Source organism: Varroa destructor, unplaced genomic scaffold, assembly GCF_002443255.2.
Source record: "Varroa destructor unplaced genomic scaffold, Vdes_3.0 BEIS01000001.1, whole genome shotgun sequence".
NCBI lineage: Eukaryota > Metazoa > Arthropoda > Arachnida > Mesostigmata > Varroidae > Varroa > Varroa destructor.
The window spans coordinates 47025075-47043343 of record NW_019211454.1 but is presented as its reverse complement, the minus strand read 5'-3'; the positions used below and the strand labels follow the sequence as shown (position 1 = coordinate 47043343).

General features: G+C 43.4%; 1 long non-coding RNA gene across 2 annotated transcripts; it reads left to right on the top strand.

Moving 5' to 3' along the window:
• The first annotated feature begins 867 nt into the window (after positions 1–867).
• Positions 868–18253, top strand: LOC147758726 (uncharacterized). 2 transcript variants are annotated; one of them, XR_015318743.1, is made up of 3 exons: positions 868–3714; positions 3961–4192; positions 17747–18253. It is a non-coding gene; the product is annotated as an uncharacterized LOC147758726 (long non-coding RNA). The 2 variants fall into 2 exon arrangements; XR_015318742.1 differs by lacking the exon at positions 17747–18253 and adding an exon at positions 12655–15986.
• The last annotated feature ends 16 nt before the right edge of the window (positions 18254–18269 follow it).

Below are 18269 nucleotides of genomic sequence, written 5' to 3'. Positions count from 1 at the left end.
AGCATCGTACTAACACTTTTGCGATCCTTGTAAAGTGTGCACCCACAGCTTGCTATCTATCTATATCTCTATATCTGTCTCTATTTATCTAATCGCCAATCAACGACTTTAACTTAGATAGGATAGAGATAGGTTTACATAGGAAGAAGAAGGATATACGTATCGTAATAAACGTGTCCGTTCGAAGGAGGGTACTTCAGATAGTTCGCCTCGAACGGCGATTCGGGCTAGAGCGGTGGGCAATTGTATTGCTATAAATACTAACAAAAGCTTGGGAACAAGGCAGGGCTGCAGGCAAGACATGCCCGCGCAATCAGTACAATCAGAACTATGTTTCCTAGATCCGTGTTACTACGAACACGAAATAATTGGTTTTCGCGTTCAATAGAAATAAATGGGGGCAAGTATTCAATGTGTTTTTAACTAGGATTTGTATTCGTTCCTATACGATAGTACACAAATATATCTCAGTCGTTTTTTTGGTGGCTCAGGCATATTAATTTATTGCTAAAGAAAGTCAAGCTGTCAACAAGAAGCTTATATGTGTTCGGGCTCTCATGTCGCATCATGCGGGATCTTCAGTTGTATGAAATCATATAAAAGTTGTGCTATCTGCTTTTGCACTGATTATAATTATATGTAGATTATAGAATTAGGATTTTGGATAATGTGCCACGAGTTCAATGGTTTAATACGTCTGTCGTTGTCGCAGCTTTCGGTATACGCTTAAGTGAGACCTTGATCGAATGGAGCTTGATTGCATATAACTAACCATTTTTCGAAATTAATCTAAGTAGTTAGGTTGAAACTTCTTTCAAATCGGAGCGTTTAGATTGACAGATTCTCTTTATTAGTGTGAACCCATTTCACAATACCTCGGTGTCAAGATCGTGTGCATGTAGATTAAAAATAATAAAGCTTTCTCTTGTTGTTTTTTTATTGGTCTCGACCTAAGAATCTACTCGCATCCTGTTCGAACGTTTCAGAATAGCGTTGATTGGCTGGGATACACCCCAGTGCTACCTGGCAGGACAGCTAGGAAACGGAGAGTGTACGCCCGTGCCGTCCCCCGCTCCAGCGGCCCCTATAGAAGGCTTTAAATTTCCACCATGACGACGCCGGAGAACAGGGTTGCCACGAAGCGCTTTTATTCGCCATTGCTGCTTTTGTGATCGCGGCCGCTGATTGTCCATGAGTACCCACTGCAGTCGGGGAAGACCTGTCATTTCGAACTCGAACGTCTTAGCTCGTTGTGAACTCGTCTCAATTTCCGGTTTGTCTGCCGCTGGCCATCTTTGATCTGTCGATTCGCCGTTCACTCGCTTGTTGGAGCAAAATGGGGGAGGAATTTGAGCTACTCTCGTGGGCTCATTATTGGGCACTGATTGGGTGTGATTCAAATGAGCAGGAAATATTTGCCTCGAATATAGCCTTGTAGAAGGGAACATTCAGGGTGCGCTCGAAATTTCGGCCAGACCTCGTTTCACCAGGCCTCTATGCCTTTTTTCGTGACGATTCCTTCGTCCGGTCATAGATCCACTTCATATTTTCTTTTTATCCTTTTTGGAAACAAATGAGACCTAGTGCTCATTGATGCCCACACAGCTGCGGGGCATGAACCGCATGAGCGATCATCAACTGAGCTAGCAGCCGCGCTAGCGGGTCTTAAATGCGATGCGTTTGCACGTATAGAAAAAGGCTGTCTTTTTTTATTCGCGTATCTATATGAAGGTTATGCCGAACGACAAACTTTGACAGAACCTTTGCCTCCTGAGGATTCCCTAGTTAGCGGCGGACTCGCAATGGTTTCACATGGACTTCTCTTCAACTGCCAGCAACAGTTATCGCTATTGATGATGCTTCATACTGAACTGGGCATATACTATCAACACCGACCAACGATTGTACTGTCTCTATCGTGATTTCGCTCGATCTTACGAAACTAGCGTCACATGGTTGTAGGTGCCTAGGCTGGTGTGCACTATTTCGCCTACATCAATATTTAGACGTCGTCTCGAACGAAGTCGCTCGTGGACACCGCAACGACTTTCTAATGGAATTTCTCTTGATGAGACTATTCACTACTAGCGAACTATTCCACGCAAACAAAGCTTAATTTGATCGGCGCCAGTAACCACTATAATCGGCTTGGTCTTAGGCCAAAAAAAATTTACCTATACGAAATATGAAAGGAGAACATAATCAAGATGCCGACTGATCGTCAATCGATTTCTGGAACGGGCAAGATCGCTTAGTAACTCCTACGACCATTGCCCCTACTGCTGCCATTTCTGTTCGTTCATATCATTTATTTCGCTGGCTATTGTTTTTTAACGCATTCGACCCATCACCTGTCATTCGAGTATGTACTCCAAGGAGCTGTCCTGACCACACAGCAACACGGCAACACTCAATAGTGTCGCCCCTGTTTTGCTTCCTCTTTTCTGCGCAATTTTTCCTCTGAAAACAGAGCGAAACAGAGCGGCAAAATGAACCCAATGGCTAAACATGCATTTTTTGGGTACAAAATTGTCGAAAGAACAATACGCCGTCGATATATGGAGCTGCACAACGATACAAGAGCCATTCCCATTGCACCAACATAAAACAGACCATTCAACCGTTTCTATCGCGCAAAGAGGCGCAGGGAATGACCAGCAGCGAAAGTCTAAGTTTCTATTGGTTTAGAACGAATAAAAGAAGACAAAAAAGAGATTGCGATGATGTGATCATTGCGTGAATGTGGCGGGTCAATAGTGCGACCACACTTCAACCGACGTTACGACAGGTTCTTCCGGCTACCTACACATACACACATGCATGCATGCAGATAGATGCACGTCCACTGAATCAGCCAGCGGCAGTCCCTGAAACAAAGTTACGGGCGACGATTGCCGCCGATGATAGCACTGACGTCACCTGTATACCGTCGTACCGACATTAGCATTCATGTCCTTTTGCCAATGATAACGATCTCACCACAGGAGGATGATCTTTTGCAGCGTTTAATAGCGTAGATTATAGAACGCTTTGACCGTTATATGTATATATATATATATATATAGACACGGTTAATTACACCTACCTATATTATTGTATTATTCAAGTATCGATAGCAAGAGAAGGCTGCGAAAACTTTGCGATATTATAAACCTCTTTTCGACGTAGACCACAGCGAAAACGTAATGTCGAGTGAATGCTACCCAAAACCCCGTTTCAAGATTGTTCCCCTGCTCTCGGTCGTATGGCGAACCCGCCAGATCAACACGTCACGTCGTTGACGTACGTCAATTTATTTGCTATCGCTGTAACAGGTAGAAATCAGCCACATTTGAAACGCAGAGTAGTAAAAGTTATCGCAAATGCTTCTCTACCCTAACCATCAGATATCTATAGGTTTTTGCCAGTCTAATTCATACGGATGCCCAATTTATTATACATGATGGCAGATAGTAGCGTATGTGACACGGGTACCTGCTGCTTCATATCGAGCAGTAAGACCAGCTTTCAGAGCCTAGATTCTGCGAAATATCGCGGATTTGCGATTATTGCCAAGTTATTGCCTTACTAACTGTTATCCTACAGACGTGTGAACAGTTTCGTACGGCGTTCTTCGTTTACGTTACTTTTTAGCCTTTTATTTTTCGACAGACACCATTGTCTTCCACACCTGAAGAAAGTAAACCGTTTATAGAAGGAGTCGCTGTAGCGAAGGTGAGCATTCACGCTCGTTGTAACAATAGCAAAGGATTACTCTGAGAAATGTTTTTAATATTATTTGAACAAGAAAATAGGTGAGACTGGTACGTAACTGAAATAAATTAAGCCAGAGAATCAGTGTAGAAAGTGTCGTCTGTTCCAATGCTTTAGACGAATATAGGGCAATAGGGGCATCGTATAGGAGAATAATAACAACAAAAAAATTCTTCTCTAATTTTTTTAACTGCGATTCGAAAACAGTGCGTGCGGCATTGATGACACATTTTGATACCATTCTATCAATCTGTTCATCTTTGCGCCTGATTAAGACACGCGTGTCCGTTAGCACCGGTCTGAGGTACTTTGCGACTTTAAATGAAGGCTAAGGCAGCTCTGCAGGTTTAGCGGCGGCTGCACCAGTGTTGACGGGTGCCAACGCGTCAACCATAGAGCTTCGAATTGAACCAGTTAAACAGAGGGAACCATGAATAAGGTAAGTCAATTATAAACGCCGAATGAAGGATCTGCTGTTGGCAATCTGAATTTTCTACGCTATTTTACATGGTCACACATTTATGAGTGAGGTAGATGTCAAAATTAAATGAGTAACATTTATAAAGTGCTTAGCTGAGCGAACTTTACCCATAAAACGTTTTATCGAAGCTTACTTGTAGCACTATGCTATAGGTACCTTCTAGACACTTTTTGATTTAAATATGGCTACTGTCAATTCCGAAGTCAAATAGCACGATTATTCTAAATCTCCTCTGCCCATGTTTCTGTTATTGTATCTCGAATTTTACTGCCCTGTCATACTACCGTTAGCCATCGCGTCTGATAACTTTCGATTAACTCTAAAACGAAACAAACTGTGCCTACTTTTGCTTTTAAATCTAAGCCACCTCACATGTTTTCTAAGGCCCCGTAGACAGTTGCCGTTATAACGCCACGTCTGCCTGCCATACTTAAGGACGAGCGGTTGTTTAGGCTCGAACCTAAATGAAGACATACTTTGTTTCGTTCTGGCAGCCAGCCGTTAAAACAATCACTGACTCTAATAAAAACTAACAGTTTATATAGAAGGCGTAATTGTTTAATAAACAAATAGGTTCAGTAGACAGATCCGTTGCTACTTGCACCATTACGCAGTGCATGATTTCTTCTAATTGCTAGAGAAAGTCAAATTTAGTTGGAGTCAACGTGACCGTAGCGATAGATAGAACTGGAACTGATACAACCAGCGACAAAAAGAAAATCAGCGCTAGTCGATTATATAAAAGCGGAAGGGTGTGCGGATCTGCTGTCGCTTTTCGTTGCCACTCAGGTTGTTATTATCGGCGCAGCCGGAATAAAACCTCATCAAGTACGCAAACCTTTCTTGCGACCTAAGCAATCAGCGTCTACACAGTATAGCTATGGGGCAACGTTATCGTTGTGCCAGCGTTGATAGTGGCGATAAACAGTAGCGAACTGGTAGGCGAGGCGGCCATTATATAGTACAACCAGACAGCCCATTTTTGCTGGTTATGCACTGTGCAAGAGCGGTTGATACTCATGTACGTTGTGGGTTACCTTTAGGGTGCCAGAAAAGCAGTGGGGGCCCGAGGCGGCTCTCGGCTTGTATTTGTGTGGGTGTGTACCCACTGCATCCAGCTAGAAGCGGGCCGCCCGTTTTCATAGGAATGTCCAAGAACCCAGCCAATGAAGCCACCTCGTCCCGCCTTCTTTTTGTCACCTCCAGTGAGTTATCCACGGTGAATTCTCTCTAGCTCGTGGGAGGTTTTGCTGTGTGTACCCGGCCGATGAGACCCCCAAGGGCCTATGTATATCCCCAAAGCCCAGACCACCGACACTTACATTCCCTTCTGCCCCTTTACACTGCCCAAGGAAGTTCACCGCGCCGCGCGTATCCTGCACGGCTTTAATTAGGTTTCCCTATTTGTTTTTCGAGGTTAAAGTGGTACAGCCAACAGGTATCTGCCATGCTGCCCCATTCCTCGTAGACTCAACGCGGACACTTGACCTGCTCTAGGACATGTTTGTTCTATGTCTTCAATTGTACATCCGGTATCGCCGTTAAGCATTCCATTAGACGGCTGGCTTCCAACATGGAACAAAATCTGTCTGTACCCATGATCGAACCTGGATCACAACGTGCCCCCAAGGTTAGTCGGGAAATATGTTACCCACTAAGATATCACGAGAACTGGGAGCCAGCCGTTTGATAGAATGCCTAACGGCGATACCGGACGTAAAACTTGCCTCTACATCTTTTGCTGCCACTCTCTCCGCTGTGACATATGCTGCTGGCCAAGTGACCAGCCCTTTAAACAGTACCCATTAAAGGTGATTCCGTCAGCAATTCAAGTGACCCCGATTTCACGGAATTGGGTCTTACTAAACTTGTACGCAGCGCTCGGCCCTATTCGTTGTTCCCATTAGGTTGTTAACAGCAAAACCGGAACTATTCGGTGGTAGTACTGATGATGGTGTTGGATGTCGCTGCGATGGGCGTTGTCATGATGAGGATGAGTGAACGCGGCATTTTTTTGCTATTTCATTCACTCGAACTTCTTTGTCTTAGTCTTCGTGACCAAGTTCAGACCAACGTTGCAATTTAAGTAGGTGCTGTGCTCAGTCTCAATCGCTAAATATAGGGAAGTCGACTCTTTGCGCCTACTTGGCCGACCGTCTAGCGCCGGCGGCGGCTCTTGAAACATCGCCTCTAGTTCACAGTTGGTGGCGACAGGGCTAAGTTCGCTCATTTCGTCGACACAATAGCCACCGTGACAGTAACAGCTGGCTTTTTCTGCTCTTCTTCGTCCCACCTTTATTTAGTTCTATCATTCAGTCACCTAACGCGCTGCTGATATAACCGCCATCGCTAGCGTCAAACTCTGCGGGACTCCTTTTTCCTCACATAATAAGCTACCGTCGTACGTTGTCGTTGTAGGAATGAAAACGCGTATACGCCTGTAACCAGGCTGCAGTTAGTTTTCTAAAAAATCACTTCCGTAGATCCGAACAAGCGCCATGAGTAATAGGGGGCAAGCAGCATGAGTACGAGATTGGATTGGGCTTGAAGAACCTGCACAGTCTTACGTTTCCGTCAGTTGCAGTAGTGCTAACACGGCTACACATCCGTTGTACATTTAGTAGCAAGAACACAAGAGTAAGAAAGTGTGTTAGGGGTCGTAGGCACGGGAACGTATCCAAGGAGTAACGGAAGATGTGGAGAATGGGGCAGAACGCATGCGAGGATAAGCAAAGACTACTGCGTCTGTGCCTGTAATATGTGAGGGTATCAGCAAACTCTGTTCCCTAATCTCGTGCTTAGTTCACTAACTCTTTCCCCTATTCTTGGGTAGGCCTGTTGCCAAACAGCTTCTTTTTCCTCTACATTATTCTCATCAGTTGGTTTGCACTTGTTTAGCTCATTGATAATTCGTTAGTTCGTGTCCTGCTGGATTAAGCTCCAGTTGAGCTGCACGGTGGCTTCTTAGCGGCGGTTCGCTTGTGAGTTCTTCTTGGCTTTTTTTTTCTTAAACAGAGATCTTCCGCTAAGCGTGCCAAGCTCATACGCTTTTCTTGCCTTCTCGCTTAGCGTTTGTCGCCGCCACGTGATTTTCGTTTCGGTAGAGGGAGGAAGAGAAGGTCTGTGCGATGGGAGGTAGGCGCGGGCGTTTGGTGCGAAACCAAGAAACGCCTAGAGAAGAGAGTGCTAGGTGTTTTCCGCTTCCACCATGCGCGGCGGATCCGTCTTCTGCTCTTTCAATCCGCAACTCATTCGTTGCGACTACGTCTACGAAAGCGTATATAGGAAGAAAGGCGAACTGATTTTTTTGCAATGACTACTATCTTCGCTTTTAATGGGACAGCAAAGTGGAGAGCAGGAACACGGATGAGACTCTCGAAAGTTCATGCAAAAATATGGAAAGGTGTAATTTGTCGCCGCGGCCAATCTTACTGGTCATTCTTTTGTCTTTAAATTTCACTGTTTGCAGTAGCGGAGGAAAACAATTCTTTTTGTTAACTGAAATTATCGCATATCGATTATTACTTTCAAATAATAAATTTTATATAGATTCAACCTAATCGCATCGAGTGGTCTCTGACGAAGTTCTTATACCTTTATATGTTAGGAGACCAAAAAAAAATAAGAAACCGAATGCAGGAAACTTTATAATATGCCACCATCCGGACATAGCGTCGAGTAACCTTTGTCTATGACTTGCCCACTCCTTCATGTATATAGGCATGTGAAGGGCAATAGTATGAAGACAAAAATGAACAAAAAATTAGGCAGGGTGGCAATTAACATGCCAGTAGAGATCTAGATACCAGAAATGCGTGCAAGTAATATTCTGTACCTTCTACTAGAAGGTATGTATGTTATCTTATGTTGGTGGCGATACGCCATTATTTCCTCATTTCCCTTCATTTTTGCACACATATTTCTCAGGGTATAGAGTTCGCTGCTATTATTGGCACATGCTTTGCCTAAATCTATACATAATCCTTTTATCGAGCGCCGTTATGTATGCGACTGCAGAGAAGTTGAAATCGATATGAAAAATACGAGATGCAATAGCCAATATACATGAAATAAGTGAGTACTTATTGAGCACCGGCGTTTTAACCATATGTTCCGATATGTTTATTGAGTTCGAGAGAAGTGCTGTACTCTGTCTAGGCAAGCAATAGACAAGATGCAAATTTTTCGAAATCAAAATTTACGTCGTAACCGAACGAATTTATCAACAAGCAGTCAGCCCGTGGGCAGATAAGACTCAGAGGAGCAGCTTTCATAGCCATTAGAACTAACGTTAAAGGATTTTCTTTTTTGGCTACTGCGGAGAGCATAAATTTGACGGAGGGCCAGGGTCCAAGCATGAGACGAAAGCATAGATTGTTGGTGCATGTGGGTAGACCATTAAAACTGTCGAAGTAGGCACTTCAACTGAAGCACTAGTAGTATCCATTCGTAAGTCTCGAGAACAACTAACAAGAACGTGTTATCGCTCCAAACGTCTACGTGACTCGGTAGCTATCGCTGCGATGATATTAAAGTAAAATAACAAACGCCTTCCGTCACCACCAACACTGTTATTTGCCCATGCTTATTTCTAAATAAATAACAGCTGTATACATCCCTATACGTTCTTGTATCCTTGTGAATTTTGAGACTAAAGGTCATACGCCGGTCTTCTAAACGACACACTATCTCTAGCGAGAAAGACTAACTTGTTAAAAGTTGCTAAAAGCTACAAAAACACATTGTCTATATAGTGATAAGGCGAATGGATACGTTAGATTCTTACAGGATTTAAGAGGGCTTCATGCTAGCATCCGGGCTCTGCTGTTTGCGTTGCCCTCTCCTATCAGATAGAAAATACAAAAATATCGTTAAAACACGTGTCGAATACAGAGGAAATATGGCGGCTGTCAAAAATGTGACGTAAGCCCATTATATCTAGTTCTACTAGGTGTGTCTAAAGGTTGGTACTCGTTGTCAACGTACTTCGTTTTGTGAATAGAGGCATCTGGTAGAGGTTATCTCGCAGCCGGGTTCCGCCTCCGGTCTAATATGGCATACTGTCAAATCAAAGCATTTCCTGCTTTGAACACAGTTCCATATATCGTATTTTATGAATTCGAGCGCAAAAGTATTTGTACACTGTGAAATACGAGCAAACTCTTAAAACTTCTAACGCCGTCTATGTTAGGTTGACGTGTGGACATTCATCATTGTCTTGACGATATTTTAGAGCTGATGATTTGAGTGGCTATAGAAGCCGCACGCTTCAGCTGGATTATTAGTGGTATGCACCTAAATAAAATGCGATGACACTAATGTTGGCAGACCGATAGATCCTATTCAAGGTAAGGCCAAAGCTAAAAAGGGCAGTAGCAGAGCCTCCTAGGTCTGATCTTCTCACTGTTGCAATCGCTTCTATTGCAATGAACGACAGTAGTCGGAACGGCCCGACTGTGTCGTCTCCGCTACGACTGCCCACTTAGGCGGTTGTCAGATTTTTAATTTACTTTTCCTTACCTGACCTTAACAGATGTCAAGAGGCTTCATCGCCTCTCGTCTTCGCTGGTTGTCCGCCCGGCCCGTCTACACCCCCGGATCTCCCGCTTTCTTGTAAGGTTTTTACTGCTCTCTAGTAAGGTACCCACGGCTCGGCCGGTCCTAAGCGTCAGCCGGGCCACATCGGCGATGCTGGCCTGCCTCTTGAGAACATAGACGACCAGCGGCACCGCGACAAAACCTATTACTGTAGCACAGCCACCAGCGTCGCAGCCGCTGTCTTTGGTCAGATTTGCCAATCCGTTTGATCAGGCGTGACGGCCGCTACTACTGCTGCTGCTACAATTACTACCGCTTGTGTCACAATTGTTGCAGACGATTTCAGTCCAGTTTTCTCTTGTCGTTTTATTGGTAACCCCTTGCGGGCAGCAAGAGATTGCGCACGTAAGCGCTCACATATCTCATTTATAAGTAGGAAGGCCGCTGTAGAAGAAGGAAGTGACGCTGTACTGGTAGCGGTATTAGCAAACGATACAACAAGGTTATAGAAGATAATGGGTTAGAAAAACGGAAAACAATTCTATAGCTGGTAGGCATCCGCAGGTACTCCGGGTTACCGATCCCGCCATTGAAGATTGTGAGTGGCAATGCCGCCTGCTGCCGCAATCAACGATAGTATTCAGAGACGCTTCAGAAGCACGATTGCATTTCGTTTGACCTTTTCTTTTGCTCGATACAATTGGGAGAAACACGGAGGGTACGACTGTTCCTGCATTCCTTAGCGGTCAGCTTATCGATCGTTGGTAAACTATCTGATACAACCATTTTTTAATAGGAAATGGTGTTTCTCCTTCTATGATATAATTTTTATAAGCGAATTTACGTGCATAGCTGGGAAACGGTACACGCGCGAATGCAATCCATGGTCGTTTTGTTATCTACATTGTTCAGTACACGCTGGCAGCACAAGTTGCAGCACACTTAAGTCGCTAGAAAGCTATTGTTATACTCGGTGACGGTTAGAAACGTTGGCATATTAGTCTAGCTACAGTGATTTGCTTCTCCAAAAAAAAATGAGGTGTAAGGTGGGTTACTCGTACATGAAAAATTTGTAAATATGAAGAAGATGAGTTCAACCGGTGCCACAGGCATGTATTATGCACATATCTCCTGGAGTACCTCGAGTACTCATATTAAAAAGAGGAGTACAATGACTTTTAAGCTCTTCAAAATCATGGCTTCAGTCTTTACTTACACTGGTTTTCTTCACAAACTTGGCCAAACTTTGTGATTTTTGTTTGTAGGGGAGAGCTTTGGAACCAGCAGCAACAAGAGGTGAACAAAGCTTTTCCCTGCTCCTCCCGTGCTATTTGTAATGAGGCTTGTGCGGACCAGTTGCAACACATGTAAGCTAAGCTGACCTTTACATCATGTGGCATTTACTAGAATTAGTATCAGTTTTCTTCCAGCGGAGTAAGTCTAATTATGCCTCTGCATTGAAGTGTTTCCATAAAATAAAGCAGAACATTGCAACCATATCAAGCACCGACATACAAGGGGTGGTTAGTGCGCTCACATTTGTATTCAGAAATAATTTGATGTTTGGACACTGCATAGGATATACCCGTACATGAAACAAGTTAGATATAAAACCATTTATCAACTAACGTATTGTTTGTTCCGTTAATTTTATGGTTATTTATTAGAATAGGAAAATTTTTGAAACACTACATTAGAAATTATGCAGCCAATGACATTGAAGGTTGTAGGTCACAAGCCAGCTTAAGGCCATCAAGAGGCTCGAAGCCAAACCAAGATGTTCTGCCAATAACATTTTTTAATATAAATTGTTGTCGTTCCGAAACTACTAGCGTTCCTAGACGCAAATGCTCACGTGAAAATGTTTCAAAATTGATATAATAACAATAATATTATCTTCAAATATTCATGATAAATCATCAAAGAAGGGCATAAAGGTGCTACCTATGTGGCCTTGCTAACCGTGCTCCTATCGTCTATAAAGTACACGTGTACTTACGTCTTTATAGCAGTGATATGCTGCGACAGTGGGAGCCAGCTGGACGCCGTGACGGACCTCTTCCCTTCTGTGCTTCCTATAAGACAGGTTCTCTAATGAATTGGTTTAGGCTCCCGGCGACCAACTCACAAACAAATCAGTTTGGCGGAACAAATGAACAAAATCCGATCCTAAACTGTCGAGCGTCAGTTGCCACTCTCGATTGCCCCATATATCTATATATATATATATATATATATATATATATGAAAATAGGACAGGTATACAAGCAGAAAGGGTCCAAAAACACGAGTGCCGATGGGAACGAAAGAAGTAAAAAACTCGAACCCTACTGGCTCTTGATAGATAGCTTTTCCTCTTTTTAGGATTTCATTTTTTTCGGCGCTTTCTTACCCGATTTATACCATCCACACGGGTGTTTCGAGCCAGCTTCCGGTATGACCTAGCCGCGGTAGTGAACACGACCCGTCCTCAATATATGCTTATTATTATTATCAAGCTTCGCAAGCTTATCTTTATATAAACCCCTATGGAATAACGAAATGCGAGAAACAGGCAGGATACAAAAAAAACAACTTGACAAAGAATCTAGTTGTAGCTAGCCAGCTGGCCGCATAGCTTTTTAGTTTAGCTGGTCGATGGGCGTCGTTGTAAACATCAGTTAGGGCGGAATAAAGTGTTAGTGTTAGCTCTTCCTCTCCCTATATATATATATACATATACAATTGTGCGTCAGGTTTTTATTTTTTTTACAATAGTATGCCGGTATAGTTTCATAATATAAAGTCGTTGAAACTGCGATGGCCTGTATGCGTGCGGGTCGCTCGATGGGGCAAAAAAAAATAGAAAATGGTAAGCAAACAGCAGTTGTGGCTGGTTGCAGGATAAGAGCAGCAACAGCAACATTAAATCGGCTCCCCCGGGAACATAGAAACGGCAATAGAACACGAGATAGCAGAACTTTATCCAGAAACAGCAGCAAGGAGTACAAGAATGGACAAACAGCAGAAAGGAGAAGGAAGAGCAACCGTAGGACTGGCAATACAGCGAGATGGAAAATGGTGCTATATTTTCGATTGGAAGTGACGGCTGCTGGAAAAACCTGTCACAGGGCTGGTTCTCATTTGATTCATACCTGATCATAGATTGTCCATTGTTACACTAAGTAACCGCGCTCGTTTCATATCTGCCTCCACGGTCAGCTGTAGTGGTCAGTGCTCGTCATTCTAAACTCTAGATACATATAATATATATTTATACATATATATATATATATATATGTGAGTACACGGTGCGTTACTAATGCCAGCTTCTGTCTTATTTTACATCTTCGATCTCACTGAATCAGGCAACAATAGCAGCATAAAGTAGAGAAGCTTTTTAAATAGGTTAGTCACACGTGGGGTGATTTTATACTTCCTTAATAGGGTCTAGTTTTTCGAGAATTAGAGCACAGACGGGCCAGGTTTCTTTCTAATAGTTGTCTGTGAATCTTGCTAGACCCATGAAACGGCATTTTAACAATACGCCATAATAATTATCTGCTGACGCTGAAATTTAAACCACTTATGGCCGCGTGCTCATGGTTATGATCGCAACGTACTGAACGATATGCCCATTGGCCACCCGGACCACGCCACTTCAACACCGCACGGGCTGAATACATACATATATTGATGCCTTGCGTGCATCAGACTCGTTTTCTTAGCTCACTTGTCACTTATATGCTATCTCACTCCGGGATATTATAACTCCTATTATAAATATATTTATATATATAAGTACCACATGTAGAAAATCGAACAGCATGTTTCAGCTTATACCCAATTATAGCGGGATCCACAATGCTCCACTTCATTTATTGCGTTCTCTGTCAGTTATGAAAGTGTTAACTTTTAAGTAATGAGCTTTTCTAAGGCATAAAAGTGACCATAAACGATGACATTTTTCATAGATACTGAAACGACACCTGTGGTTTTATTTCTATGAGATCGTTCATAATGCATATGTAAAAAAGGCACTGTTTTGTTGTACCTGTTGCCTTTGCTAGATTTTGAATTATGGCGTAAAATGGTGCTTTGTTATAGGGTCCTTAGTATGAAAAGGCCTAGTCAGTAGTAAACTGCGAGTTGACCTTAGCTGCACTGGTGGTCCGGCGTATAATGCTAAGTCTACGAAAATGCGAAACCTGAACGTTGTGGCTGAGTGAAAACGTGGAGATCTCTTCCGAACAGCACGGTTCTAACAACAAAATTATCAAATGGAAGGTATTGATGTCAAAGCGCTCCAGCTTGTAACGCAAGCATCGCTCAGTTCAGAGATTACCGACATTGTTTCTCTAGTTCTTGCTTCTTAACCCTGAGGTATATAGATGACCCCACTCTGCTTGCACTACCTTACGGACTTTACATTAAACTTCACGACAAAAATTCAAAGGTGAAGAAAGGAGCGTTGCCAAGAGAAGACGTATTTTTACATGTAAATAATTTAATATCTAAATTATTTCTCATATCAAAAAACATATCTAAATGAAACGATCGACGAAGCTCATTCGAAAAGCTCAGTCGTAAATGAATTCATTCAAAAACGACCATTGCCGCTAAGCTATTCGGAAGATATTTTAAATTTCTTACTTTTTCTATCAAAATTTGTTAGAAAAAATACTTTTGTGCCTTGCCTATTCATTTTATTATCATACGAAAAAAACACGTTCGTTTTTCCTTGTGCTACATATAAAAATAGATTGATTCCTCACACAAATGCCACACAAATGCGGTATCTGGATAATCGCTCCTATTAAAGATTCACTGTACATACAGAGGTTCACAAGGGGCTCTAACCCCAAGCGTATATTTTTTTTCTCTACGCGGTCCAAGTATACTCGAGAACAATGTCATAGACTCTCTTGCTAGCTTGCGTATTAATAATGAGATTCTCAGTCAATAGACTCCTTCAACGATCCTTGCCTCGTTTACTTATAGCTTAGCTATGCCGATTGGCGGTCACTCAGACTCCGTTAATAACCGACGAATATGTGGGATGATCTAGATTCGTAAATTTCCAAATAATAAAACACACACGGCCAGCGAAGGACTACCCGAGGCTCAGTCGGCTCTACCGGGTAGACTGCTAAGCGTAGAGCACACTGATTGACAGTCAGGTAGAATAGAAGTGTCGTCTAGGTAAGTCATGGTAAACAATAGGCCGCTAGATTTGCGATTGCTGTAGCTTTCTCTTTCAAGATGTATTTGGAACAAAACATTACCATCAGAAGCAAATGATCGGCAGCCGCTGTCACTGCCTTCCAATCTTGCTGGTTACCTTTCGCTCGAGACCTATCATTGCACTCTACCCCTCGCTTCTACCCGACGAGCCACCGATCGCTAGCGCCACTGTAGATCTTAGCATTGTCGTGGTACACCTGGATCCAGGTTCCCTAGCCCCTTCGAGCTCCTCTCACAATCGTTCAGCCGTCCTAACGTCGGATCGATGTGGCATCGCATAGAGAGGTAGCACTGCAGGCAGCAGGAGTCATAGAAACAAACTGTAATGATGGTGGTAAAGGCGGCTGCCGCAATCCGTGTTCTTGCCCCGCTTGATCAAAAGCGCAAACCCGCTTATTGGCTTTGAATGGTTTCATAAAAAGACTTAACAGTGGCAACGAGACAATGATTCAGAACGTGCATAGGGCCGCAAATCCTACAGAACAAAATATTAGGTACAGAGAAGTTTGGACAGTGAAAGGGGGACTCATTAGGATGTGCAGTCACTTGGGTTTGTCCATTGAATACTTCGGATACTGCTGATATCAAACCAATATCGCGGCACAAAAGCATATATATATATATATATAGGTACTGTGTAAGATAAGATTTAGATGAGGCCACGATATTGATACGTTTCGAATTAATGTTCGCGAAAAATTATAGGAGCATATGTATTGTATAATCCTCTAGAAGATGTTAGACGTAGTAGACATACATATGTAATGTATGTCTACTACGTCTAATGACAAATGTACATTATGGCGGATCGAATAGCAACCATTATTGGCTTTTATGATTATAAAAATTGACCTTTACGACTATAACAAGGTGTATTGAAGATTTGTATGGTATAGGAAAATTAAATTACCTTTTACTAGAATTACAGTTTTAACTTTCGTTGGTAAACAAATGACAGGTTGTAAACAATGTACAAGTATCTAATAATAAAACTGTGTATAAATATGTATTGAATACTAAGTTCCAGATGTTTAACAACAAATATACATATTTATATGTGTATCTACATACAAATAATATGTATATATGTGTAGATAACAAAGCTGCTATTAGGGATTTATTCGGTCTCAAACAGCCCCTCATATGTAGATTTGGGCTGCATTCATCTAGGATATTTATTCTTATTCTAGGATATTTACATTCAACCACGCTACCGCAGTATGTTTTCCAAGATACCACCATATTTTTTTTTCGTTCACGGTCAACTGCCGGTCGCGAACGTTGCAACCCAGCTGTGTGAGGTCACTAAACTCACGATAGTAAATAACCCGTGGTAACACGGCTGCGACTTTTTGGAGAATCCTGATGTTGCCCATTCGACCTTCACCAGTATCTTCATACCATGCTCGAACTCCCACGGGGCAGACATTTCTTGTTCATTCTTTCATGTGCCGTTGTCGGTTCCGGAATAATCTGTGTGCATGCCGGCGCAGTTCCGCAACATCCCGCCTTCCGGCGTGCGCGCACCTGAAAGTTTCTCCGGGCAGTATGGCCCAGTTGCCAAAAAGCAATTCGAACTGTGGGCTTTTCAGTAATCGCTCTTCGATGTGTTGAACGAAAGCGCTACCCTGGGGCAGCTTCGGGAGTGAGCTATGTCCTGTCGTCATTAGAGACCTCAGCATTCCCGTAAAAGCACACGCTTGACTAATCGTTGCATCGTGGGTGTTCGACAGTCATCTCGATGTGTCCGATCTGGTTCTGTCAAAGTTATACTATAACCCGTCGTCATATGAAACAGGTCACGTTGTCCATCATGAGGGGCATCTGGAAGCAAATCTGGAAGTTGCCCAATGATCAAAGCAGCATTGGGCAGCTTACAGTAACCGGACCTTGTCACCCTCTAGAACGGCACGAGCTACAGAAAACAAGTGCAGTAGTCGCGTAACACCAACATTTAGAAAGCTTTACCGCTGGGGCCTTTGAGAAGCCTTTGAAGTCTACCCCCACCTTCTCCAGGTAGGCATTCCAAAGCTGGCACCGAATGAAGCGCATCGCGCTATTCTAGATCTCAATTACATCATACCTACCATACCTCTTATCGGACCTGCCTTGTGAATTCAGGATCAACAAAGAACCATTCTTCAATGCGCCAGCCCACATGTCCTGTCATCTCCCTGAGTGGAGATAACAGCTTCCTCTGCCTGAAATGATAAAACATGGAGCTGCATTTCCTTCCCTTTGATCGGGCAAGCCAGACTATTTCCGAACGCATATGCTGAGACGCGAATCCTCTTAATTTGGAAATTATCTTACGGGGCCGAAAGTCCTCCCCCTGCGCCTTTTGAACCTCCTCAAGCTCAAAGGTACCACTCTGTACTAGCGGTACGATCAGGTACGACAACGCGCCTGCATTAACGTTGGCAGAACTCTTCCTATGGACAACTTCGAGTCAACAACAATAACTCGTACTCCTGGAAGATTAAAGGCCCTAAGCTTCGACAAAAGTTCGCCTTTCCTTTCAGGTACTCTAGAGCAACGCTGTCGGTAGCAACCCTGAAGTGTCGCGGACCAGACTTGCTTCACGGTCCATACTACCGCCAAGCACTCGGTCCCTGAAGGGTCGCATCTAGCCTCGGCGTTAATCAAGCGGCCGCTAGCGTAAGCGACATTTGACTTGCACCTGTCTTCTGCCTGAGTTACTACTGCCCCTAGCCCGATCCCGCTGACATGCGTTTGTAACCTTGTTTTCAGATTCCAGACAGAGCAGGCTCTCCTGTAATCTTGTATCGCAACAACCGATAGGCCCCGTCGTGGTCGGCGTTCCAAACGTTTCACGGTTTTTTGCGTTGATCGCAGCCCAAAGCGATCTGCGTAAAATGAAGCGCTGGTAATAGGCGGCTGCGCAGAAGGCTTTTTAACTCCCTAACCAACACGGAGGTAAGTAGGCTTTCTTATGACCTTGGTGCAGCATCCCTTTGTTTATGAAATGCATTTTTGTTTTCAGCCACAGGCCAGCGAAGGCGCTGGCTGTCAGTACTTCTTTTATGAGTCATGTGGATATCGAGGTCCGGTGAGTAGACCATGACATCATCGAGGGAAACGAGAGCCGTTTGATATTTCAGAAGTTCAATAATTTAGTTCATCAATCTTTGGAACTTCACGGGTACGTTGACAAGACTGAAGAGTGCCCTCCGGACAAATAGAGCCCCTCCGGCAAGCAGAATGCCGTTCTCTCATTGTCCTTCGGACGCATGCTGATCTGCCAATATGCGCT